General features: G+C 38.6%; 1 protein-coding gene across 1 annotated transcript in view; it reads left to right on the top strand.

The window, feature by feature from the left end:
* Positions 1–27,750, top strand: part of ASXL3 (ASXL transcriptional regulator 3) — a gene marked incomplete at its 5' end in the record, with an annotated part of 126,974 nt that overhangs the window by 24,966 nt on the left and 74,258 nt on the right. The window lies entirely within an intron of this gene.

Here is a 27,750-nt window from a genome sequence, read left to right as displayed (position 1 = left end):
CTTCTGGTTCAGCTGGGCATGCAGCTTCTTGTTCCTCTAAAGTGATTGACTAGTTCATGGGTCTTCTAGTGACCTGCAGATCGAAACTTGTGCAGGAAGTAAAATAAGTTAAGGAAAAACTGGTTGGTTGATGGGGTTCTCCTACAAGATGCAGCTTCCTCTTCTCCACATTTTTCTGTTCTAATAAATTGTTTTAATACTTGTTGCTGTCTCAAAGCAAAAGGAGACATTGGCTTTTATTTTAATTGTATTCTTTTCATGTGGAACCTAAAATCTAGGGCAAGAGAACTTCAAAGCCCGTGTAGAGGAGTAGTAATATGTTATGTCTGTTACTTCTGAGTTTATTCTAGTGAACCAGAAGTAACCATGGGACATACTTTTACTGAATTCACTGTTGTTCATAAGAAACAGAACACTCTGCGTGATCATTTGCACTGCATAACCATGCACTGCTTTGTTGGTAGCCTCCTAACACGCTAAATTGCAAAAGAGTGTGCAAGATGAAGTTGGATTTGCCACCTTTTACAGATATAAAATGCTTTAGTTCCTGTCAAGAAATTGCTTCAAGTATATTTGGCAATGATGCCAAGGAAACAAAGGGATGAAACCTTTTGAAAATGAATGTCCAAATGTGTGTTATGCTGCAAGGATTTGCATACAACAGCAACAAAAAAGCAGGCAAACTCAACTTTGAAAATCTGTTTTTGTTAAGATACTGTTTCTCACAGCAGTGAATAGATTGCTTTCTTCTTCTTACATCGTATGATACGAGACAACTGCATGGGAGAGGCTCACATGCCTGATAATAGCATTTTTTTGTAATTCTAAAAATTCTTGTTTCCCTGAACAGTACTTGAATAAAATTTTGTGTGCAAAACTTATGAGAGGGAGTGAAGGCACTGTTTTTACATGATTTAAATCTAGAAAATGTGAAAGCCCTTTTTAATTGCTGCAGAGTGAATAATAAGAGAAAGATTCCTTTAAAGATATTTTAAAGCTAGATCTCCTCTCATCAGTTACTAAGAAACTGAGAATTGCAGGGGAAATAGGAAGGAAATTCAGATTCATTCTGATTTTTATTCATAGTATGGTATGGGCAGGTGTGTGTGAATGTGTAGTAGATTGCAGGGTGCCATATGTGGTCATGAGTATCTAGATAACTGAGAAGGATAAGATTCAATGTTCTTTACTCCTTAATTGAAAGATTGTACTACATTATAGGCTAGGCCATCCTAAACTGATTAACCTAAAAAATCTAAATACTGCAATTGTAAAAACAAAAAAAATCTCGATTTTGTATTTATCTTTTTAATATGTATTTGGATTCTCATTCTGATTTCATGTAAATGTTGTGTTACTGCTGTATTTTAATATTGATTAGGCACAAACCTGCAAAGTTGTCTGAGTGCCTAACTCTTCATACAGCCAATAAGACACTTGACTTCATACATATATTTGTTGATTGGCCCTCAGTGCTTAAGTAACGTTTTGTTTCCACAGTCCTTGAATTTAGTCTCCCATGTATTTCATCCAACGCTGCAGTTTCTTTCAGTACCTTTCTGCCAGTATGGTATCTTTGCCATTACTGAAGATGAAATTTCCTCGTCTCTGTGCTGCAGCCAGCTAAGATGAGCAAAGGATGTAAATTTATGATGTGCAATTACCTGGTCATAAGCAGTAGAATGGCACTAGCATATTTTATTCTGTATTGATTTGTATATTCTTCCGGTCTGAACTTGTACCCAGCAATATGTTACTACTTTAATATGCTTATTCCTTTATACTGATTGTCATTTTCGGTAGAACCTTGGCAATCCTAAATGAGGTTCTTCAAAAATTTTCCTCTCTACTCTTCCATTTATAGATGAACGAGATTAATTGGCATAGTCATTTTTCAAATATATTGCAACATTAATTAAACTAAAGCTTTTTGCTGTGGTAGTAAATCTGAATGAATAACGTATGATTTTCAGCAATCTCATTGTAGTCATTATGTGTAATCTTTAAAAAGACAGTCAGACTATTCAGCCTCTTTTCTTTGTTTGCAATAAAGACATCGTTACACTTTTTTTTTTTTAATTCCTCAAATAATTAAATACAATAGGAGGAAAATTCCAAAGTTACAAAGCACATACATGTTAGAAATTAAAATAAAAACTTACTGACATGTCCTGTGAGAGGTTATACACCTACCCAGTTTCATGTATCTTGGGGGATGTACAGCTCAATTTTGTTTTTTAAATATATTTCCTGTTATGATGGTTGGTTGTAAAATGGTCAGCAGGCAGGCAATTCTTCTGCTACCTAGAAAGAGTAAAAAATTTTAAGGCAAACCTTTTTGGGATGTAGAAAATATATATGGTTTTCTTCCGAGGGTGGTGGGGGAAGGAGGGAGAAGTATTGATTTTACATTCATGCCTGTGCTGCTAGTGAACAGTGGCAGGACAAAAGTCCTGAATGCTGAAATAGCTTTACAAAGAAGATTAGACAGCAGCTCACTCCAGTGCACGGTGCTCTGGATTTTCCTTCCTGGCTTCCACTGTCCTGTTGTTTTGAAAATAATTCCCTGCCCTGTTGCAAATTTCTAGACTTGCAACCTGCTGGTTGTGCATCCTAGCATGAGGTTTTGCTAGTATGACATAGACTGCTAGTCAGAGCATGATCGATCTACTCTAGTCTCAGTGCTCTTCTTCTACTCTTCTGCTGTCTTGCTGGTTGTTCTCCATCTTGTATTTCTGCTGTTACTTATTCCTGTTAAGGTCTAGAATTCCCCTTATTGAACTGTATTCAGGTTTTCTGCAGACTGTTTCTCGAATTTATTAAGATTGCTTTAACACGTAGTCTTGTCTTTCAGTATGCATCCCTTCCAAGGTTAGTGTCATCTGCTTATTAGAACTTATTTCCTTTTGCAGCATTATATTTCTCCTCTTTGCTTATGAAAATCCCATGAGAAACAATGTCCAAAGACTCATTAAGTCAGGCTATATGATACCTGTAGCTGCTACTCTAACTACAGGGTTTGATACTATGTCATAAAGAATATTTTGATAGCTTTGAAGTAACTTGTTCTTGACAGATCTATGTATTACTCAATGTCTTATCTGCTAAATACTTCCAAATAATTTTTATTCCATATTTTGAGGGAATTTAAATTCAGTTGCTGCATCTCTACTTCCTTGGCCCTGTCTTCTTTAATTTTTTTAAAAACTAGTCACTAGAGATTTTCCAGTCTTTTGGAATCACTGCTGCCCTCTATAAATTCTGAAAAATCACTATTGATAATTCTGAGACTGGTCCAGTCAGCTCTAAATACCTTATGGTGAATTTCAACAGATTTAGCCAATTTGAGAACATCTAATTTACTTAATTATCATCTAATCCATTTTTTCCGTGTTTGTTCCTGGTGTTGGCTTTAGTAGCAGTCTGATCATAGACACCTTTCTTAATTAGAGGCCAGCAAAGAAAAGGCTGTTCTTTTGGTGTAAGTGCTCAGGGCTACCCCTTCATGGAAGAGCAAGCCAGTTTCCAACCTGTTGGGTGTGCTTACAGAAATGTCTGTGCATGGTGGGTGGGTGAGTTTGATGAAGTTTATTTACCTGAAACCCATTTCCTTCTTTTTGTATTCTCCCTTATTCTCCTAAAATTGAAGAATCATCCCTTCATGAACAGTCCATGTTTTCAGCTGCTGCTTCCCCACTGGTTCAAGTCAAACCTAGTACTGCCTTCCTTCCTAACTACTTTTTACATCTTCTGTTTAAGGATTTTTGTTCCTAACACAGTCCCAGCAACTTGCCAGATGTTTCTCTGTGCCCATGTCTGTCTTTTCCCCAGAGATGCCTGCACGGTCATAATGGGGATAATTAAATAGGTCATGTGTTTTAAATTTTTTTGCTGATTCTCACAGAAAAAAAAAAGCTTCTCTCTCAATTTCTCCTGTCTTCTTGCTATATTAAATTCTGATCCTAATATCATCCTTGGTTTTGCCCTCTTGTGTCATTACCTTGAAATTGCCTGTAGGACCACCTATCTATTCCCTTCTGTTTGGGGCTCTGCACCCTCATGAAGAATAGGACCAATTGAAGAATGCTTAAAATTATCAGGGAGATGAAAGTAAGACAGAAGTTGGTAGGAATTAGGTGTTTGGATTAAGGAAGAGAAAATTGAGGTTAGACATAGTAAGTCTTCCGGTACATAAAAGATAGGGAAAAAGTAAAGGAATAAATTACCCTGCAAGGCTGGTAGAGACAGGACAAGAAATTAGGCCTTTAAATTGTAGCAAGAAACGATTCCCATTAGAGAGTATGAAGATTTTTTTTTCTAACAGATATAATTGGTTTCTGTCATGAGCTGTTGGAGAGATGTGAGAGATCTCTAGATCTCTCTAAAAATAATTTAGATATGTGCCTGTCAGGAATTATGTAGATTTGGTTGATTCTGCCTTGAACTAGGGGAATGAACTAGCATATCCCTTGATCCATATTTTTCGATTATTTTTTTTTAGATCAGTTTGTAGTACTTGGGCCATACATATTGTTTGAGTCCTAGGGGAGAATATCCAGCCAAATTCTGATAAATGTTTGATGCTAATAACCCTAGATTATGTTTTGGCTTTCTGTAGTTCCCTTTCTCCTTTGCTTGGCGAGGCTGGGAAATTGACTTGTCTGGAAAAGATTAAAGTCAAAGATTCTCAGTGCAAGTTAAAAGCCAATAAACTTTCAAAATGGGACAAGCAATATTTAATTTTTTGGAGTGCAACTTTAGCCCACAGCTATGCTAACTATTTACCTTCTTCCTCCATTAGACTCAGGACTGTGAACACTGGAATGGGATAATTTCATAGTATTTTTGCTGTTCAGCTAGAGTAACTGACCTCTGTATTGTCAAGGAACTTTGATTATTCTGTTCAGGTAATTCACAGAAGATGCGGAAAAAAAAAATCCCTTCCTCTCATTCAGTAGGAATCTTAAACTTCTTTCTCTTGATGTTTCTTTGTTGATCTTCATTGCAATTATGAGGATCACAGCATCAGTCCTAAGTCGTCCTCCTTTTTTCTCCGCATATTTTGTCTTTTGCTACACAAGATTAAGCTATCTATTGATTTATTGTTGTGACAGTAGTCTTTCAGAAGACTAAGAAGAGATGCTAGAAACTGGCAATAGTGCTATTGCTTCTGCACCCTGCAGTGTTGATAATATCTATCATGAATGATATCATAACATATTAAGTCTTCTGAGCCTAGGAAAGCAGCAAAGTATGACCCTAATAAATCTCAAGACACTCTTATTAGATTTACAGTCTTTGTGCAGAAATATTAAACTAGTGGGTTAGCTAGAATTAAACCCACTTTGAACTGCTGAGCAGAGTCATCAATGGAATAAGAGACATGATCCGTGCAGTGTCTATCTTTAGCCCTGAAGTGTGATGGTACTCCTGAAGATATTACCATCACTTCTGAATCCTTTGATCTTTTTGACAGTGTCTCTTTAAGCCTTTGCATACTTCATCCTTACAGCTATTGACTTAAAAATAAAGCCCTTTCCTAATGCTGGTGTTTCTGTAAATAGGCTAAATGAGCTGGCAACTGTCTTCTGTCGTTCATTGTTTTTGAGTTCCTTGTTTTATTGTGTATGCATTAGACAGAGCAATTTTTATTTCCTTTATCTGTAGAGTAATTCAAAGATGTCATTGTGATCCATAATTACTAACAAGTCATAGTTTTTATATACCACTTAGAAAAGAAAAAGGAAGTGTCCTCTAATAACCAAAAGCTCTTAAAAATTTCACTGAGAGAACCACAGGTTTTGTCTTAAGGCTGTGATTGTTAACAGGAGAGCACAGACAGTTAAAAGGCTCTGTGGTTGCATATGTCTGATAGAATTTATTTGTGAGCCTCTTCAGCTGAAGGAGTGCATTGTTTTGTCTTGATGGTAGTTATTCCCTGCAACAGACTGAAAGGAAGCCTTGATGGGAAAAGAGAGAGAAAGCTATTTCCATGCTTTTGCTGGCATTATTAGGTTGATTTTTATGCCTCTACAGATGAGGCTTTTGGCTGTAGAGCAGTGAAAGAAACGAACTTTCGGTACAACCTGTCTTTGTGCATAAATTCACTTCAGCCACCTCTTTGAAACACTGCTCTTCCCAGAGTAACAACAAGCCACCTAATTTGGTAGGCAGTTCTGATAGCAACGGTTCACCAGCTGAATGTCTCAGGCTTGCTCCTTATTGCCTGGGCATTCCTGGCACGGTTTATGCCACAGTGCAGTCTAACCTGGTAAAAGCCGATGGGTTTCCTACGTTATTGCATTCCAGCCTTAGAACTGTGACTTGCATATTCACAGCTCTGTCACCTCTGTGATAATTATTTCAGGTTTTGATAGTGATGTAGCCCTAAAATAACTCTGGTACTAACTTGAGCCTAAGAGCAGGGTTGTTCATTCTTGAGTCCATGTTGCTGCATTGTGATTACACTACTGTTAGTAACTGTTACAGGAACAGTTACAGTAGCAGTAACTACTGTTAGTTTAAAGCTAGCTTGCTTATGTCTGTATAATAGTAATCCCGTCTTTGTATTGATTGGGAAAACTGGTGTTGGGTGCTAATGAAACAGATGTAAAATAATAAAACCTCAAATATTTCCCCTCAGCTTATTGTAAAGACAACAGAATTGTTATTTACTGGTGATGGTGCTTCTTCCATTGTGTATACCTGTAAAAGATGTATTTCAATATAAGACATTTAACTACCTTCAATGTATTTTTCTTGCCTGAACCATCATTATCTTCATTTTTGTTCATATTTCAATTTTTAGAAATTATCTGGGATGTTTTTCTTGTTTTAATCCTGCTCCTTTTCCTTTCAGAGGACAATGGAGTCTCTATCTAGGGACTTCAATAAACAGTCCAGTAAAATCAAGCTGCGTGTCAGCATTTTTGATAAAATTACCTGCTTGTTTGGGTTTGGGTTTTTTTTTTTTTTTGCATGATGCATGTAGTAACAGGTGCCTCAGCTGTTATGGGCAGGCCAAAAATCACGCTTGTCACAGATGCAAATTCCTTTGTTAGTTTTATTAAGGTGTGGATTTAATTTTGGAAATATTTCCAATGATAAATGTCACAATGTAAATAAGAAGAATCTTTTGAGTTTGACTCGGAATACTTTGGAGGATACTGTTCTTACTGTTAAGAATATTAATTGAGCATATGTAAAAAGAGAGTGGAGACAAAAGCAAAGTAATTTTTTTAAAGCTAAATGCAGAGCTAAGAATATGTCCTGGTCCTCTGTTCCTCCTTTCCCAATGTCCTGTCAATTAAGTTGGTGTTTCTGGTGCAGTATCTCTGCTAGTTCCCATGTGCATGCAATTCCATGTCCCAAGAGTTTCTGCTACGTGAATCTTCCCTCATGGTCTCCAATTACCCCAATTTGCTGTCATCCTTTTTCCTTTCCTATGAGGACTCAAACTTTACTCATTTGACCATTCCACGTGCCTGAAATTTTCTTAAGTAATACAACGTGGACATCCCAGATTTCAGGGTTTATTTCACATTGTGTCTCAGGACCAACCAAGCTTTCTTCTTTAGTTTGGTTCCAGGACCAATTATGTGAAATAAAAACACAATTCCATCATTTTATCATGTCTGGGACCTTCAGTAGATGTTTTACAACAGTTTAGAAAAGTTCGTATGGCTTTCCTTTTTATACTTTGCCCCTGATTTGTCATCATGTTGAAGTCTGTTCCTGTATGCTCAGGTGAACTGATTTTTAAGATTACTATGTTACTGTTATTTTTCCAAGTACATTTTCACTCATCTAGTGAGTGCGGTTCTTACTTTATCAATATATTTTGATGTTTAATGTAAGAATTTAAGTTTTGGGGTTTTTTTTCTGTGTTGTGTCTCTCCATGTAGACTACTGTTGAAAGATACTGAAAAGCAGTAATGTGTTCAGGCTGATGAAAAACCTCATGCATTATAAATTGGTGTTACCATATGCATAGCATAAAGTATGTATTGTGTGATAACTGTCTTCCCACATTTTTCCTAGAAAGTGTAACTTCTCTTTTAGGAATATTTAAGCATGCATGCTACAGATCTTTTTTCTTCCATGTTTCTATATTTCAAAGAGTAATTCTGTATTAAAGTTGGTGTCTCTTTTTCAAACGGAGACATTAAATAAGGATATCCAAGAGATCTAAACACATTTATAACAATCAGATACTCACAGAAATTATGCTAGGAAACAGCCTCCCAGCAATGCAAATTCGGGGTTGTTTTTGTTTGTGTGGGGTGGGGTTTTTTTGTTTGTTTTGGTGGTTGGGTGTGGGGGGTGTGTGTGCGTGTGTCTGTGCATAGTACGTTTCCTGTAGTGTAGTGCTTTAAGCCTGATTTCTTTTTTTAAATGACTGAAGAGATGAGACATTCCACAGTCTACAGAGTGTTTTCCTGTTCTTTTATCCAAAGTCTGCCTGCGGTTCAATAAATTGAACTATGACTATGTGGAAGGTAGGTACGTATATACATTATTCCATTTTACTACCTTTATTAGTCTGCTTTGCCAACATCTTAAGTGGAGCAAAGGCATAGAAGAGCTTTACAGTAACAGTTGTCCATTGTTGCCCAGAGCCAAAACTTTCAAAAAGATCTTTGGAAAACTGAGATGCAACAGAATGTCTTCTCTTTCCATCATTGTTCTGAAATGAAGTTCTGTCACATATTAACATTATTACCTATGTACTTTAACCTAGTATTTTAAAATAAAAGTGAGAAACAGGACCTCCAGGAGAGCTTAATATCACTGTGTGCTAGTTTGGAGCAAAATGCGAGAACTGTTGCTGAGTAGCGAGCAACCTTGTTCAGCTCTCTTGTGCTTAGAAAAGGCAAGAATAATTTACTGCATTTCCTTTAGGAAGTTTTTGGGCAAATGTGATTCAACACACAAGCCTGTCAGGAGCAGCCATATATATCAAACTTTCAAACACAGAATGGTATGGACACTTTAGCTAGAAGGAGTCACCTCTTTAATGAACACTCTGGTAAAATATTCTTAGGAAAGGAGCATAATCTGTTGAAGACTTAAAACCTGCAGTGAAAATTGAAGTCTGTCTGGGAACTTGAAGACATGACTGGTGTAATGGATTTATGAGCTTTTGTTGCAACATCTGAGTAACTTAAGAAGCTGCTTTTCTCGCAGGTGTAAAATGAATTATTCTAGGTTTCAACTTGCTAGTTGCTGATTGAGATTTATTTGTTGGGGTTGGATTTTTTTGGCATTTCTGTTTTATTCTCTGTATTTCTTTTTTTGCAATAAAAAGTTTGTATTTAAACCTATTATTTATTACTGCTTTGAATTTCATTTATCCCACAGCTGACTTTTGTCTTTATTTCTAAGCACTCTGTCTTAAGGGACATGCACAACAATCCCATAAAATGGTATGATCTTTTTTATGCTATTTCTAGTATTCCATAGCAACTGAGGGGAAAAAAAAAGCCTAACCTGAACACTACAATGCAGGCAATTCGTTACAGATTTTCTGCTCAGTATTCAGTAAATTGTCAAGCCCTTATTTTCATCATTAGCATATTTTTCACAGAGCAGAATCATAGCCATTTCTGGCAGACTGAATTAAATATGTTTTACTTGTATGTGAAAGAAGAAAACATTGTCAGGCTTTCTATGAAAGCCTCATTTTCTAGTAATAATTTATTTACTGGAACAGTTTGCTGTGGATGTCTTTATGTTTCTATAAAGATATGAGTATGTGTTTCAGTCTACTTGTAATTAAACCATTTCTTAACTGAAGGGGAAAAAATATGGAAATAATTCTTTTCTCTTACTGAAAAATTTACTAGTTCTCTTATAGTCATTCATTGGCATATTTAATTTAAAATTTTGAAGTATGTTTTTATAGAATCAAGACCAAAAAAAGCCTCAGAATTTCACTGTCTGAGGACTATGAAAAAGATCAGGTAGAACTATTAAGAAAATCTGTTGCAGACGTGACTTTCTTTTCTATCTAAGGCTAACTGATAGCAATTCTGTTTTATTTATTTTGAGACTTATAGTTAGTCATCTTAATTACTGTGAAATTAAATTATGTGCACACTCTTCATTTCAAAGCAGAATTTAAAAAGTGCCTAAACATCTTTTGCTTACTTAGGCACTATCATGTGAAGAAAAATACGTTTTATGCAAGATCTGATTTTCTTTTAGCGGTATAGAAGGCTCCCATCTTCGGATTGTAATCCCAATGAACTCTGCATTTGTCTGTAAGGCTGTTTTATGATAGCTGTATGCTATAACCAATAATTGTGTGTCTGGCAAATATTTACAGTATCAATAAGGAACTTGGAAGCAAAACATATCAAATGAAAGTATAAATAAAATAGTTTCATACACACGGTATTTAATTTGTGTTTATGTGCTTCAGTGTATAAATTCACTTACAGACACAAATTCGCCTTTGTACACCTACACTTCAATGCATATAAAACTGTAAATCATAAAATTATGCTCAAATACATCCTTTCCTCAGTTATTCCAATAGCAATCACTATAGGAAAGAGCTCAAAAGATTTCTAAGAACTGTTTTGCTGTTTGTCTTCAATAGCTAAAAAAGAGATCCAACTGATTTGTGTCCCCCCATTTCTTTTGGTTTTCATTTTATTTTGCTTTTCACAGCACCCATAGCTACTGCTGTATCTTTAATGTTTCAATAAGGCTGCTTAAGATATGTTTATCTGCTATCAGTAATCTATCAAGATACACCGTTCTGTACCTTTTTTCCTAAAAGAGCTTCGCTTGCATGCTTTTATATTTCATTTACAAATAAAACAAAACAAGTGTGGGATCTAGACAATTACTATTTTCTCTTGCAAATGGCCCTTATTACTTGTTACTGCTTCCTTTCTTTTTTGTATGTTACCAATACACCTGGAGTTTTTTTTTTATAGACTGCTAAATACTTTACGTAGCCATTATCAAAGGAAAAAACATATAACTTATAAAGGACAGCAAGGAACTTTTTGAAAATAAATCTTTTAAGCATATATGACAAGCAGGAAGTTGTTGTCTTGTTATTTTAAAGATTGCTTGCTTTCAGTCAGGGAATCTTTTCTTGGCCATTCAAAATTAGGCAGTTTCAAACTGTATGTATACTCTTAACTGTCTGTCCCCTTCATGCAAAACCAACACCACTAAACCCAATCTAACTGTTAACATTTCTCTGTTTGTACTACTAGTTTAAGGATATTAATGTAAACAATTGCATCAAAATATCATTCATTCAGATAATGTACTGAACTATATAAGCTATAGTAGTAGTGATACAAGATTATTTGTGCCCAGGTTTACAATCCAGGAGCTCATAGAATCATAGAATAGTTTGCTTTGGAACGGATCTTTAAAAGTCATCTGTTATACTTACCATTTCATTCTTTATTAAAAATATTTAGACACAGTGATTGCGATGACTAAGAGAAAACAATTTCTGGTTAAGTCTGAATCTTGTTTGTGATGCCACGTTATGTTACGTTCCTCTGGCTCTTTCTTTGTATGTGCGTGTGTCTCAGCCCATGTCCCCAACATTCAAAGGGACTTTATCAATGACTTCAGTAGAATCAAGCTTCCTTTCAGATGGCATAATGTGCATATCAAGTATGGCCAGTCTAAAACTTTTATTTTAATTATCAATGCTTTCTTTTTACAAAATATTTGATGGTTACTATTTTTATAATTTTAAAATATTGTGACGCTTTGAAATTAGATTGACTTTTAGTTGTAAGTTAAATAGAAACTTAAGTCTCTCAGTTCCAAACTTAATGAGCTGTTATAAGTCAAGAAAGAATACAGAGATCTACTAATAGTATGAATTGAAACAGCTGGATTAAGTTAAAACACAAAAACAAAAGTATCTGCTCAGTCCTTTGAGAGAAGGAGAGAACCTTTTGCTATGCTGTTTTGCCAAGTTAAACTCCCTTATGTACAACAAGTATAACTTAAACATTTCACATCCACCCAAATATTTTAATTTGAACCAATACAGTAAATCATGTGTTACAGTATTTTTAAAGGTAGAGGATGTACTCTGATTCCCCGTTCTGTGTTTATTTTCAGGCTTTCCTCATGGGTAGGAGCTCAACACAAATATTTAAGGACATAATTGACACTTACTAGCCAGCAAAATTGTAGTAGTTAAATCTATTTTAATGTAATGTGTGAAAGTATCATCTTGTTTACAAACGTATTTTTGCAGGAATAAATGTTACTAGAAAACAGTAATTTGCTTTTGGGTCTAGTATTTATTTATTTGTGATTACTCCCAGCTTCCTTATTCTTTATATCAGTTTGATCTTTCTGCCTGTATTGGTGGTTGAGTAAAACATTCTCGAGTGCTGAATTACTCTTCAAATACAGGATTATTGAGAAAAATCTTTTGTAAGGGAAGGAATGTTTCTTTTCATTCATTCATTCATTCTTTCACATGGTACAATAGATTTTAGAATTTTTTTGTCAATTGAGTGTGAACTGACGATGTAGAAATAGGTTGCTCTCATATGTTCTAACTTTTTATCTTTTTGGATTGGATACAATTTTTTGGATGGTTAAAATAAACATGACACTTTTACATAATTATCCCAGAATTTGACATTTAGTTTCAAATTTCAAAATTCCTTCAGTTTGAAGTCATGCCCTTATTGAAAATTGGGGAGAGGAAACAAAGAAAAATAACTTTGGAGATTTCCCTGATTTTTAGTGAGTGAGAAGGAACAAGGTATGATACGCTTTCTTTGTTTTGAATATAAATAAATAAAAATAAAATTAAAAGTAGTGCCTGTTTCATAAAAAGTTGTATTATTATACTTCTGCTTTAAAAGAAGTATGATTCTTTTATAGGAAAGGGATATTACAGGATGGAGAGACCGGAGGGTGAGAAGAGAAGGAGAGGAGAGGAAGGGAGAGAAGAATGAGAAAGGGAGAAGAGGAAGAGAGAAGAGATAGGGAGAGACGATGGAGAGATGGAGGGGTAGAAAGCAAGGAAAGGGAAAGGAAAGGAGAGAGAAAGAAAAGATGTACATGACAAGGCGCTGGCAGCGGGGCTGCAGGGCGGCCTCTGCGAGGACGGGCCGGGGTTGCCCCACGCCGGACACAGCCGGTTCCAGCCAGCTCCAACCAACCCACTGCAAGGCACAGCTGAGCCCGGCAGCCAAGATGGTGGTGCCTCTGTGGTAACATATTTACATAGGGCAAAACCACTGCTCGGGCAGAAGAGGAGGGTGAAAAAGAGAGTGTGAAATGGTAGCGTGAACGCCAGGGTCAGAGGAGGTGCTCCTGGCGCCAGAGCAGAGATTCCCCTGCAGCCTGTGGAGGACTCTGAGCTGGAACATTTGGGTATTTCCTGAAGGAGCTGTTGCCTATAGAGAGGCCAGGCTGGAGCAGACAAAAAGTGTGAGGAGGAAGCAGCGGCAGAGAGGAGCTGTTATGGGCTGACTGTAACCCCCCGTCCCTCAGTGCCGCTCAGTGAGGGGGAGGCAGAGGAATCAGGAGTGAAAGGGGAAACAGCTTCCTGGAAACGGGAAGCTGTTCTTATAATTTTTTTTGTCTTTGCTTCTCTCTACCCAAATCTTACTTTAATTTGCAAGAGTCTGGTTTGCCTCTTTTGTAACTGGTAAGCAATCTCCCTGTCTCTGTCTCAACCCACAAGCTTTTTCATCCCCTTTTCTCCCTGTTCTGTGTGGAGGAGGGGGAGTGAGTTGCTGGGTGGGCATTTGGCCAAGGCTAACCCACCACAGGAGGAAAGAGAGAGCAAAGAGGAGAAGGAGAGAGAGAAAAAAAAGAGGTAAGAGAAGAAAAAAGCAAGAAGGAAAAGAGGAACGAAAGGAGAAGGAAAAGAGAGAATGAGAGAAGAGACAAGAAAAAAGAAGAGAGAGAAAGGGAAAATGATCTCTTTGAAAAGATCAAAGAATGAAAAGAGAGGAAAGAAAAGAAAGGAGGAAGAAGAGAGAAAATAAATACACGGCAAGGAAAGAGACAGGACAATGAAAAGTAAGAGAAAAAAGCAGAAAGGAAAGAACAGACAACATGAGAGAAAGGAGAGAAGGAGGAGAGGAGAACAGATGGAGGGAGAGAAGATAGGAAAGAAGAGAGGAAAAGGGGAAAGAAAAATAAAGAGAAATGAAAGGCAGGAGAGAGAAAAGGAGAGGAAGAAAAGATAAAAAATGAAAAGATAGAGAAGGAAAAGGAAGCGAAAGGAAAGAACAGAAGAAAAGGAGACCAAAAGGAAACTGAGAGAAAAGAAGAATAAAAAAGAAACAAGTCCAAGCAAATCCACTGTGGTTGAGGAATCTGTAACTGAATGCTCTTAGCAGCAAAGTTAAATTTTTTAACTGACTGGAAGAGTTTCTATGTGGTAACCAAGACCCTGGAAATTACTTTCCATCAAGTAAAAACTCTAAATCCTTGTATTAAAATAACTCAGCTTTGGTGGTTTCAGCATTGCTATTCAATTAGTAGATATATTCTTTCCAGGTAAAAATTTCCATAGAAATTGTAATAATAATCTTTCTTACCGTTTTGGAAAATTGATTACTTGGGCAGATGGATGGTGTGGCTGAAATGGCACAATGTAACAAAGTCCAGCAGGCCGGCATGTTGGCATATGTCAATTTTTAAGAATGGGCAAAGTTAATAAAACAATTTAATTAGGATAACTCAAACTTAATAAGATTTTTGTTAATGAGAGTAAAGAAAGGAAAATAAATCACTTTTAAGTTCAGCATAGCAATTTGCTTTAATGCTGCTTTTCTATCAGGGAGAAATATTTAATAAAGTGATCTCATATTACAGCCTGGTAGCTCAAAATGAGGAACTTATTCAAGATTTAAAGATTTCTGAAGTGAAAAAAGAAATCCGTCATAGTTTTAAACTCTACAGTAATTAGTGAACTTTGCTCAGCAAAATACTGATTATTTCCTTTAAAGGGTTAAATATTGCGACAGTTTAAGCCTTTTCTCTGAAATTTGCTTGTCTTTCAAAATTTAATTCTAATAGGTCTTAACAGCATGTTGCGCGTTTTGCTTCTTGTGTTTTCCTTTTGTTCCTGGGCGAAGGTGGAAGGAGATGTCTGTACGTAAACACTTCTTCTAATTTTATAAATTTAGTTGCAATTGGTTTTAATGGCAGTGATTAGAAAATTGCACTGAGATCACGTGAGAGAGCAGGGACATGACATGAGGCTCAAGTGGAAGAATGTGGGGGGTGTGGGGCTCCTTCAAGCTTGGTAATTCTGCCTTCCCTCAGCAGGGTGGTACCTCCACCTCTCCCCTCCTCTGCGTCTTCTCCTGCCGGAGGCGGCAACCCAAGGGGCTGCAGCTCAGGCCAGCAGCTGCATCTGGCATGTAGGTTTGGGAGCGGCTGGAGAGAGCACGTTGCGTTACTGACAAAGGGTGAAATACAGGCCTTGCTCTGAGGAGTCCTAAATGGGAACCAGTTGTGTCAGTCTGAGGCCATCCCTCTCCAGTTACTGTAAACCAATATTGCAGCCGAAACAATAATCCCACTCTCTGCAAGCGGCTTTTCCTGTTCTGGGCTACCCACCTCCCTGGGTGCTGGCAGAAGTGTTCACATGGCTGTTTGAGGAAATAATCAAGACTGAAAGAAAAAAAAAAGGGGAGGGGGGAAGATGGTATGGAGGCAGGAACACGTGGTCTGCTGTAGAGGGAAGTTAGGCTGCTGCTTGGAGTGGCACAGCTGGCTGAAAGTGACATGAGCCTGGGGTTAATCTGGGTGCAAAACGATTTGGTGAAGGCAGAAATTACTCCATTGCCTTACGTACAGGTACACAGATCCACTATCACTGGCCTAACTGCAGCATGGTGTCTTCTCGCTGACACAGCTGCGGTAACAAAATCCCCTGCTGTGGGTGATAAGAAAGGCTGGAGATGCTTCTAATCAATCGGGGGAGGAGTGTGGGTGGAAGGTGTGATTGCATCAGGATTACATTCCTGGTACGGTATGATAGAGTTAGGAGTCCTACTCAGCTTTCTTAACTAGACCAGGCCCACAGTGGTTTTCTGGCAGCAGTTTGTTCTGCCTCCTTTTCCCTTTCCCACTGTGCAACAGAGTTAATGAAGCCATTTTTGGGTGCTGCATGGGCTTCCTCTGTGGGTGGTGCAGCAGCTTGGAAGTCTTGTGGTTCTTTTGCAGTACATTTTGTCACTGTGTTTCAGATCTGCAACAGAGGCAGCTAATCAGAGACCTAGCAGTTGCGGCAGTTTCCAGGCTGCTGCTTCAGGAAGCTTCAGGGAGAATCTTCTGGGACCTCCTGCTTCAGGGAGCTTTGGTGGCTTGCGGCTGCTGGTCAGGGACAGCCTATGGAGGCATTTGCCTCTCTCAGGTCTTATAGACAGCTTTTGTTGGCTGCCTGCTGGTTGTGGACTACCTACGTATTTTGTCTTCAGCTGACTGTTGATCAAGCAATGTCAAGCACCTGTTTGATGAAAGCTTGAGGAGCAGAGCCCAGGAAACAGAGGTAACTAAGAGACCTAGCAGTTATCACAGCAGTTAGTACAAGAGTGACACAATGGGGTGCAGAAAATTAGCTCAGGACAATGTGGGACTGCTTAGGACTGTGCAGCGATGGTACTGATGTGCTGTAGGGCATGGTCACCTGCAACTATTCTTGGCACACCAGAGAGAACCCCAGGTTTTGGGCTGCTTTCCCAGGTCCAGGACTCACACTAAGGATGGCTGTGGCCTCACTCACGGGAAATGCACTCTGGTCAAGGTGCTGAGTTGACAGGTGAAGGAGCTTGGAGGAGGAGATGAGTAGACTGTGCAGCATGAGAGGGGCAAACAGGAGGTAAACAGGATCTTTGCAGAGGCAAGAACCCAAGCTCTGCAATGTGACGTAGAAGCAGCTAGAGATTATATTCAAACAAGCTATAGATAGAGACTTCTAAGATTGAAAAGTTGGAAATTTATGGTTTCTGGCAATAGAAGGAAGATTCTCTGCCTGCAGAGAAGGATAGGCGTTGTGCCCTGGAAGGAGGTGAGCAAGATTGTCAGAGGAGACATCAGAGCCAGCTGAGTCTCAATCAAATGTGTACATGAAGAAGAAGAGGAGGGTGATGGTTATTTGAGACCATGTCCTGGCAGACAGAGGCACCCGTCTGCCAACCTGCTGTACTTGCTATAGCTGGAGGTTTACTTTTTGTTGGGTACTTGAATCACAGATGTTGCTGATGGACATATCAGGCTTGTCCAGCCCTCGGACTTTACCTTTACCCCTTGCTGTTCATCCATGTGGCCACCATGATACTACTGGGGTGAAAAATTACTGCTGAGCCTTGGGGGCAAGGGTGGAGGGCACAGATGCCCAGGTGGTGGTGTCCTTTCCTGCCAGTGAGGTGGAAATCCTCAGGTGACAGAGGGCACATCCCTCAAGTCAAAGTGTACCTGCATGACTGGTGTCACAGGCAGAGCCATGGTACCCTCTTTGAGGAATATAGACTGCTGAACAGGGACAGGACCCGTGAAACAGGGTATGGCAACAGCGTCTTTGCTGACAGTCTTGGTAACCTTTTCTGGAGGGCTTTGAAGTAGCTATTTTAAGGGAGAGTTGCTGCAATTTGAAGAGAAGTGAAGGCATGGGGAACACAGGAAGTGTCTGGGGAACAACGTGATTGGGGAAACCTTGCACTTTCCTTATACAGGCGGTATGACTGGGGTGTCCCTTTCAAGTGTCTGTACACAAATGCGCAGAGCATGGGAAACAAAGCAGGAGGAACTGTAAGTCTGTGCATACTTGCAGAGCTCCTTGGGGTTCCAAAGACATGTGGGATAGTTCACACGATGGAGTGCTGCCACGGATAGATGGATGGATGCAGGCTGGCAAAGAGGGGCAGTGTATGCAAAGGAGGGGCAGGAGTGCACCGTGCTCTGCCTTGGAATGGGTACTGAGCCTGTTGAGCACTTGAGATGGTTGAGAGGGCAAAACAACACGAGTAATGGTGTGGTAGGCATTTGCTGCAGACCACCTGGCCAAGAAGAAGTAGATGAGGCCTTTAAGTAAATGCTGAGGGCCATGCAATTGTTACAGGCCATAGTAGTTGTGGGGGACATTCCGGAAAGTCAGTTTCTTGATGCAAGTGCTTGATGACACAGCTAGAGGACATGTCCTGGACTTGTTACACATGAACAAGGAAGAACTGATTGAAAGTGTGAAGGTTGATGAGCACCTTAGCCATGGCTGATCATCAGACTATGGACAAAGGGGCCCAGAAAAGCTGTTTTGTCTTCCTTGGTGAATGAGAATGGCTTGTTCCAATGTAAAGAAAGTCGAGCTGCTGTGGCAGAAAGCCAGTATGAATGAGCAAGGGCAAATCATGCCAAACCAGCGTCTTTGCCTTCTATGATCCGATGACTGGTTCAGTTCATGAGAGGAGAGCAGTGGATGTTGTTTACATTGATTTAGCAAGACCTTTGGCATCATATCCCATAGTATCTTCACAGTTAACTTGGTGAGATAGAAACTCAGTAAGTGGACAGTAAGGTGGATGGACATTTGCCTGGACTGCAGGATGCAAAGCATTTTGATCAAAGGTACTAACTCCCAACTGGTGACCAGTTACTAAGTGGTGTTGCTCAGGCAACAATAACCGAGGCTGTTATTGTTGAATGTTGCTGTTAAACACCTGGACAATGGGACAGAATGCACATTCAGCAAGTTTGGAGATGATCCTTAAATAGAGGGAGTGGTGGGTACACTGGAAGACTGGACTGCTGTTCAGAGGGATAAAGACAGCAGAGAATTGTGCTAACAGGAACCTCATGAAAATTCAACAAAGGCAAGAACAAACTTCTTCATCTGGGACATAGTAACCCATGCAGCAGTACAGGTTGGGGGCTAAATGGCTGGAAATCAGCTTTGCAGAAAATGACCTGGGAGTCCAGACAGTTAATGTTAGTCCAGCAACGTGCCCTTGCAGCAAAGAAGGCCAAGCCCATATTGGACTGTGTTAGCAGGAACGTGGCCAGAAGGTCAAGTGAACTGATCCTTCCCCTCTGTTCAGCACTTGTGAGACTATATCTGGAGTACTATGTCCAGTTTTGGGCCTCCTAGTACAGGAAAGAGATTGATATACCAGAGGGAGTCCAGTGAAGGTTCATCAGGATGGCTGGAGGCTGGAGCATATGATGTATGATGAAAGGCTGAGAGAGCTGGGCTTGTTCACACAGGAGAACAGAAGGCTCAGGGGGATCCCATGGCAGTCCACAGCTCACTAATGGGAGGGTGTAGAGAAAACAGAGCCAGGCTTTTCTTGGAGGTTACACAGTGACAGCATGAGAAGCAAAGAATGAGAGGCAACAGACACAAATTGGAACATGGAAAATTCTGATTTGATACTAAGAAAAATATTTTCCCAGTGAGAGCAGTTAAGCGTGGGAGGAGGTTGTCCAGAAAGGCTGTGAAGTCTCCATTCTCGGAGACTGCACAAAACTTGACTGGACAAGGCCCAGATCCAAATGGCCCTGCTTTAAGCAGAAGGTTGGACTACATGACTTCTGGAAGTTCCTTCCAATGTAAATTAGGCTAGAATTATATGAGTGTGTGAACCTTGGTGGAGCTGAATGTACTTAAAAATAGCTGTAACTTTTTTTTGGAGGGAGGATTTTTTTTACTTTGCATTTGACTAACCAGTTATATCTCAATAACACACACAAGATATTCTTAAAGCACTACAGAGAAAGTTGTGGAGACTGGCCAGTTAAAAAGCCAAATTAAACAAGAGAACTTGGGGTAACTTCATAGAGGTCCCTTGTGTAGGATGATTAAATTTTAGAGGCCAAAATGCATTCGGTGATTACTGATTATGTCTTGTTCAGCATAGTCACTTTACTTTCCACCTTATTTTTTTTTTTAAGAGTAAGTTTCACCCAACTTGAAGCCAAGAATATTTGGAAGGGTGGGGTGATTTTCTTCATTTTATACATTGCACATTTTGTGGCAGTGTTTTTCTTTGGTTTAGTACATTTTTGATTGTAGCACAGTCATTACTTCATTTTTCTGAACATATGTATTTAAAACCCTCAAGGGCCTGTGAAATCTGATACTAAAATAAGACATCGTATATATCAAAACCATGGTTTCTTTAAGAAAGCCATTTTTTAACCTCTACTCCGGAGTTTCTTTCATGTGGCAGAAATTCTTTTTTTTTCCCTTTCTTTATGATTTTGTCCTTTGTGGTGATTATTGGTATTAGAGTAGAAAATGAAAAATGTACTACTGCTTTTTAATCGAATCAGTTAAAACTATTAAAAGGAAAGATTTTAATAGAAGAGAAAAAATGTATATTCTTGAACAGGACGTAGCTGTCAGAACTATTATTTGACCAGTATAAGAATTTGTTACACAAAAAAAATCAAATAGTTTCTTTTAAGTGATGTTGAATGAGGAGGGTGTTTTCAGTCCAGAGGACACCTTAGCTGTTGTGACCATGTCTGATGCATGCTGTTTTCTTGTTCTTTTGGGATAATTTTCTTTCTGAAACATTTTTCTTTTAGGATTATTTCAAAAGGTACTCTTTTAATCTTTGCCTGTATCTTTCAAAAACACATTCAAAATGCCCTTTTTTTGGTTAGCATTGCTTTTTTCTTGTATTATTTGTACTACATCTAACAAAATGGGAAGGATTCAAAGTACAGAAATGCATTTACTAGATATCATTTTTTTTGTGATTTTTCTTCACAAAGAAGAAAAACCTGAGGTTTTCCCAGGTGTTATGGAACACAGAAAAGTGTAAACATTCTCTATAAAACTTGTATTCTCATTTCCTTTCTGGTCAAGGAATGCTTGTTGCCATATGTGAATATCATTTAAAGAGGTGTCATGGTGTTTCAAGCATACTTTTCAGAACATTAAAGATATTCAGGGAGACCTGGTCAGAGGCATGGCTGACAAAGGGCAAGGGTAATCAGCAAAAATAATAGGTAGGGATATTTAAATTTCAGGAAAGCATGCTTGTATCTTTCTGTCTGTATAGTATGGCATTGGTATATGTTTGTGTGGTTTTTATTTTTTCTTCTCAAATTTACCCGCTATACTGCTAGCATCTTGTTTTCAAATACATTATAAACCTAGTGTAAATTTGTCTCTCCATAGGAAATTTTTCCTTCAAAAACTTTTTTTTGGAAGAAAAAATATTTTCAGGGGAAAATTCATGGCGATAACTCTGTAAAATTCTGTTCAGAAACACTTAAATTTTATACAGGTTATGGAACTTTTGTATGTAAAGGCTTAGTTGTGAGAGAAAATGGTTTAAAAAAGAAAAGCCTTACTGGCTTAAGGAATACTAAGATTTGTGATAAAATTTCATTCCTGGGTCTTTTCATTTTATTATTTTAGATTAGTTGTAATAAAGACCTGGTTTCCCCACAGATTAACACCCTTCCCCCCCCCCCCTTTTTTTTTTAACATTACCATGGCAATTGTCACTGGGTTTGACACAACCAGAAGTTTTCCCAGGCTGCCAGCACCAGGAGATACAATGCATTTTGCTCTAGGTTCATTGTCAGTGTTGTAGGGTACCAGAACTTCATATACCCTGGCCTCAGACCAGAGAGTGCTCTGAAGGTAAGGGTGGAAATGCTGAACTTGACTGAAATGTCTACCAAAGGCCATTGTACAGAGCAGAGGGCAGATCTGATGTGTTTTCCGTAGTCCTTACCTCTGAGGATAAAGAAGAAAGATCAGATATAACATAGTGCTCCAATGCAGCTAAGAGGTGGAAAAAAACTAGGTCTGTGCTATCATTTGCCAAAGTGAGCTAAACTCTTAGCTACCGAGAGAGAATTAGAACTAAAATTTACGGGTAGTCGTGCATGAGAGCTTTGCTTTACCAAGAAAGCTAGGTGTCATCTTAGATTGTGTGGTCCAGTAGTCACTTGTGACTGACTGTGGGTGAACGCAACCAGTCTGGCAAACTCTTAAACAAGGAAACAAAACAACCTTTACTTACCAGCATCCCCTGTCTCTTTGTCCTGTCGCCTTCAGCTAGCAGTTTCATTTACTTGTCCACCTTGGCTTTTACATGACGATGTACAGCGAGAGGTTTATTACATTTATGGTTTACCGTGTGCGCTAATGTCAGGCCATCACTGTGGACAGTGGCTGTATGTAGATGTACAAAAGGCCCAGAGGAAGATTGGTTCATGTAGAAAGATCCTAGAAGTGGTAGAAATAGGTATTAGGGGTAGTGGCATAATCTCCAATTTTTGTTTGTTATGTATATCCTTTCACAGAAGACTTGAATAATCTTTGTGCGTCTCTCTGTGTGGCTGCTTGCCACTCCTCCAAGGGGAGACAGCGTTGCTTAATGCTTCAGAGACAGCCCGATAAGGGATAGAGGACACCCGTTAGTTCTGTGAAAGCAGCTTCAGTTCCGACTTCTTCCCTGATTCCAGGTTTGGTGAATTCAAACTAGGTGAGTTTGTAAATGAGATTTCCTGCTAAGGAATGCAAAAAATACCCTTTCATGATACCTGGCTTGAATTTTGTATCCATGTTGAATTTCTCTCCGATATTGCTACAGATTATTTCGTATTTGAAGGGCAATGAAAAGATTCAGTTTCTTGGTGATATATCAGACACCTTAGTCAACTGTGATTCCTGTTGCTTGTAACTCCCTCACAAGCTACAAAGGGCAAGGTTCAAGTTCATTGCTACATTCTTCTGCTTTTGATATTTGGGATTCACTACTTTGGTTAACTTCAATGAAAGCTGATAGCTAAGTTCTGCTAGCTTGTGAGACGGATTGAAGGTAACTATGCAAATGTGTTACGTTTTAGCATGTCTGTACAGGTCCTTGTTTTTTCCGTCATACTAATAATATTCTTGCCTGTATCTTCACCTGGTTTAGAAAAATAAGAAATCTGTATGAGGGTTGAGTATGAAGCGGTCAGTAGTATATATAATGGGTCTTCTTCCCTATCATCTTCTGGGATTTGTTTGCAGTCTGTGAGACTACAGCCAAATCAGCTGTACCAGTCTGTCTTGTTGCCTGATAGCTGTGAGCATTCTGGATTACTTGCACTGCTCAAGAATAGTAGCCTTGTTTGTGATATTCGAAGGCTGCAAGTCAGGTGCCACGTGTGAAGGGTAAGTAGGACCAGAGATGCAAAAGCTTTCTTTAGGGTGCTGCCCAAATGAGAACAAAACTGATGTTAATTTTGGCTAACATGGAGAAAATTGATTAAAAATAAATGTAAAAAATATCTACATTTCTTTTAATCCTTTAAAATACATTTAAAGATCCAATTGGGAGATCTTATATTAGGAATAAACCTTAACTATAGTTTATTCAAACTGTATAAATAGTCTTCTACCTGTAGGCACTTCAATTCCTGTGAAACTTCATCAAGCAACTGTTTAAGGCTTAAGACTTCATTTATTATTTAAGTGGTTAAGACTTCAGAACATAAATAATTTTGACAGTCATACCAACTGTAGGTATCAAGAGTATTTTCTGTAGTTCTCATTAGTAGTCCCCTTGATTGGAAGTTCAAAAAGTAAAATGCTTTTTTCTTGTTCCAATTTATGAATAGAAACTTTGTGTGACAGGCTGAGATCTACCAGCTCTACAGTTTCACTTCTTTACATAAAAATACTACCTAGCTACCTACTACCCACATACTACCAGATGTTTTTATTTTTTAATAAATTATGTTGGACATGTAATATTTTGAAGTCTCCCTTTTTTTTTTTACTTTTATATCCAACACATCTAGTGTATTTTCATTCAGCATTTAAAAGCCAATCTTTTAATCAAATTATAGTTTCTTTCCAAAAATGACTTTACAGGAATAAGTACACTTGTAATGATTTAGTAAAGAAGATGTCATTGCTATTTTAACATCAGAAAATATGACTTAGATTAATTTTTGTAAGTTGTTATATAATTGCTGAATGCATTTATAGTCTTTCCAATTAGCAAAAAGTAATATTACATTAAAGCTATATTTATTTGCTGATTGGGGTATTTTAATCATTTCAAGCAGTGAATGAATTAACCTTTCAATAGGAAAATAAATGGAAAAAATTCAAAAGCAAGATTTACATTGATTGTTCAAATCAAGTTTTCTGTTTGATAATTTAAATTGGTTTAGTTTGGATTAACATGTTTAGTCCATGATTTTGCTGAAGGATTTTTGAAAGAAGGATGACTCTCAATGAAATTTTACCTGGAACACACAGTCTGTACTTAACATTTGATGAGAAAGCAGATATACTGCTTGTGGGCTTCCTGTGTAGGGAGGTGCAGAATAACCAGGGAAGACAGTGGAGACTTCATCATCATATGTTTTGATTTGTTCAGACTAACTCGAAGCTTTTATTGCTGAAAAGTTTGTAGATGGTTGGGAGGAAATCTTGCACTCATTAGCATTGTTTTCTGCCATTTACTGTATGCTCTCTACTTCCCTCTGTGCCAAGGGAAGGATCCTGTGCCTGTACCATTTGAATACAGTAGGATTTCTGGGTTTTTTTCCAGTCTTCTGTTCACTGGACCTCTCCTGGTTCTTCCTCCTGAGCCGGGGCTGGAAGAGCTTGCCTTGGCCCCCACAGCACTGCCAGCTCAGTCAAGCATGTCTGTGGGGGTCGAGCGGCCCTAGAGTGGTCAGCGGCAGTTTGTCTGTCTTCTTGATGTGTAGGACAGCTATCTTCTTGTCTTGGTATTGCCACTTAGGTTCCTGGTGGTTTTGTGTGTCATTCCCAAGCTAGGTCATGGCTACAATCTTCTAAGTCAGGTTCAGACATTTTGCTGACATGTGGTAGCAAGACCACGGGCACACAACTCCTTGGAGATTGTGGGAAAGCTTCTTTGGTTTTATCACACTGGGCATCCAGCACCGCATGCGTTGCTCTATGAAACACTGCAGCGAGCAGTGCACATCTAGACACCTAGTCAGTTCTCCAGCATTTCTGGCTGCTGTGTATGTTGGAAAAACTATACTTAGGGTATATGGTTAACCTCAGGCTTAAACGAAATTTTCATTTATCAAAGAGATAAAGAATCCTAGGATACAGTGCTGGACGCATGCTCAAGAGATCAGTCAATACAAACGCTAACACTGGGGCAGGTTCCAGTATATGTACCACCCAGGACTGGTATGTATTTGATCTTCTGATGAAGGTCATTTTACAAACTTCGCTGCTCTGTTCTGGGGTTGATTAAAACAATAACAGATACATTCACACTTTTAGACTATCTGTGAACTTTCTTTTTCTTCCCCCAGTGGCCACGAAGAACATTTATCTCCACTGACTTTCAACAACCTTTTGCATTTTTCTGAAAAATTACAATTACACCTTCTTTTACTCTGCTGTTTTCCAGACCACACAATTGTGTTTTCTACAGCCTTGCCTCATAAGTCATATTTTCTTTATTTGTTATCACTCTTGTTCTGCTTTAGACTTTTTGCCTATATTTCTCTTTAAATGGGCCCAGAATTGGACAGGTATCCACTGGCACTGGAAGAAAGAGCCTATTCACCCTGCATGTCTCTCAGCCAGCAATCTGGTTGACACATAGAGTTGCTGGTGCCATTACCTTCTGATCTATTTGACTGTGCTGGTGTCAGTCCCTTGGACTTGCCATGAAAATATGCATTTTTTGGATTTGATTCCACATTCCATTGTATAGCACTTCGCATTTTTTTGGATTGAATTTCATGTTGTTGATTTTAAATGCTGTCTCCAGTTCATCATGATATTTCTGACTTTAGGTCCTTTCTTCCAGCGGGCTGGCAGACACTCTCAAACTGATGTAACTTACATCTATTATAAGCATAATTTATTCTGCGTGACTTCGTATCCGGTCTAGAAATTAGTTCTGAACCCTTTTGGTTTTACTTTGTTTCCAGCAGTGAGTAAAAATTGTTGCTCCGTTGCGACTATTTATGGATCTGTATAAAATGAGCAGACGATTTCAAACAAATAAATACTGATCATATTTACCATAGCTAAGTGCTCCTCTTACAGCAATTGTTGCTTGATTTGGGAACGTGTCGGGAACCCTTGTTAGCTTTGGGAGGGGGCTATGACGCGTGCAGGGGGGCTGAGTGGCTGAAATGCTGCCTGCTGCAGGACCCGAGGTGGCTTGTCTGCATAGCGTCAGGAAACTTTCACTGTCTGCTGCACTGTGTTGTCTGGACAGGTTGGCTTTAGTCAATTTATTTTCCATATTTACAACATTTTTTTTGCCAAGATCATATTTTTTTTCTCTTGGCAAGCAGTCTAGCAAAGACTATTAGAATTAAAAGTATAGCCATAGAAGTCTTCAGGGTTTTTCTGACAAAACTGTGTGTTTGAGAAGTTAAAAATATAAAAATTAATCGTGTTTTACTCGTGGTTTTACAGAATTTTGTAGGGTTTTGGGAGGGTGGCAGGGGAGAAAGTAACTGAAATCTGTATTTCCCCTACATGTTTTTGCAGAGCTTTGTGTGTAGAGACTCTGTAGCCCAGCATTTTGGTTTAGGTAACACGGGCTGCATGACCAGTAGAGGGAGCCCAGAATCACAAAATATGGGGGATACTTTTGACTGGGGGAGTTGGGGTGAGAAGCTTGCTTTGATAATGTACAGGAATTTTGTGTTTATATTTAGAAGGATGTGTTGATTGCTACCAACTTATAATGATTCTGAGGAAAAGCATTTATGAAATGTTGAAATGCTTAATGTCAATACAATTTGATCATTTAGAAGACAACTTTTATATTAGAAGGCTAATCAGTAATTCTTTCTCTTTTCTATGTTGCTGGTTGTTGTGACTTCATATCAACTTTACAGAAAGTGAGTAACTTCATTTTTTTAAATCTTTTTGAAAGTGTGCGGTTGTGGGCATACTGCTTTTATGTATATATATGTTTATAAAATAAACATACAAGCAGAAAATGATCAGTCTTAAAGATACACTGCTACAGAGGGTGACTCCTGTGGATGAATGACTTTTAGAATACCACAATGATTGAAAGGAATCTCACCCAAAAGATGATAAATAGTAAGTTCTGCATCTGAAGGCTGTAAATGGTAAACATATTCCTCACGTGTAGACTACAGCAACAAAACTTGCAGCATATTGGTTTAAAATATACTATGGCTCTAAAAAGTCACAGATATCAAGTTACAAAGTAGAATATTATTGTATCCAGTTTGATTTAACTGAATCGAAGCTGAACTGATTTGGAGTGTTTCAAGAACTTAGGTCAAACTGTGCTGGTTTTGACATTGAAAGATACTCAGCCTTGTGTTTGGCAGTGCTTGGCTGCTGTATTAATACATGCCAGCAGCTCTGAGCAGAATGAGTACGTCCTCAGGCTGTAGGAGAATTTAGAAAGCATACAATGAGTAGTATGGATCCCTCAGAAACTGCTCTGTGCTTCAGACATCAGTCTCCATCATGGGATCTTTGACTGCTGGCTTCTCTAACCACAGTCCCATGTGTTGTGATAGCATGTATTGCAAGCATTTCCAGCATCCCTTGTGGGTAATGTTTGAGAATTTTAATATAGTGTTTTAAGGATGCCTGTGCTGACAGAAGAAGGGCAGGTCATTGGTTAACATGGGTCAAAATAGCAGTGTTAAAGGACACCCATGGAATTCCAGTTTGAGCTGCTAGCTCAAAATAAACCCTGCCCCACAGTGTTCAGATTATTACTTCATTTGCAGCGTAAGTATGTGTGGTTTGTTTTTGCTCATTATGGA

This window comes from Phaethon aethereus (genome assembly GCF_964289735.1).
Source record: "Phaethon aethereus genome assembly, chromosome: 2".
NCBI lineage: Eukaryota > Metazoa > Chordata > Aves > Phaethontiformes > Phaethontidae > Phaethon > Phaethon aethereus.
Note: the sequence above shows the minus strand (reverse complement) of the source record. Positions and strands in the feature narration are given on the sequence as shown.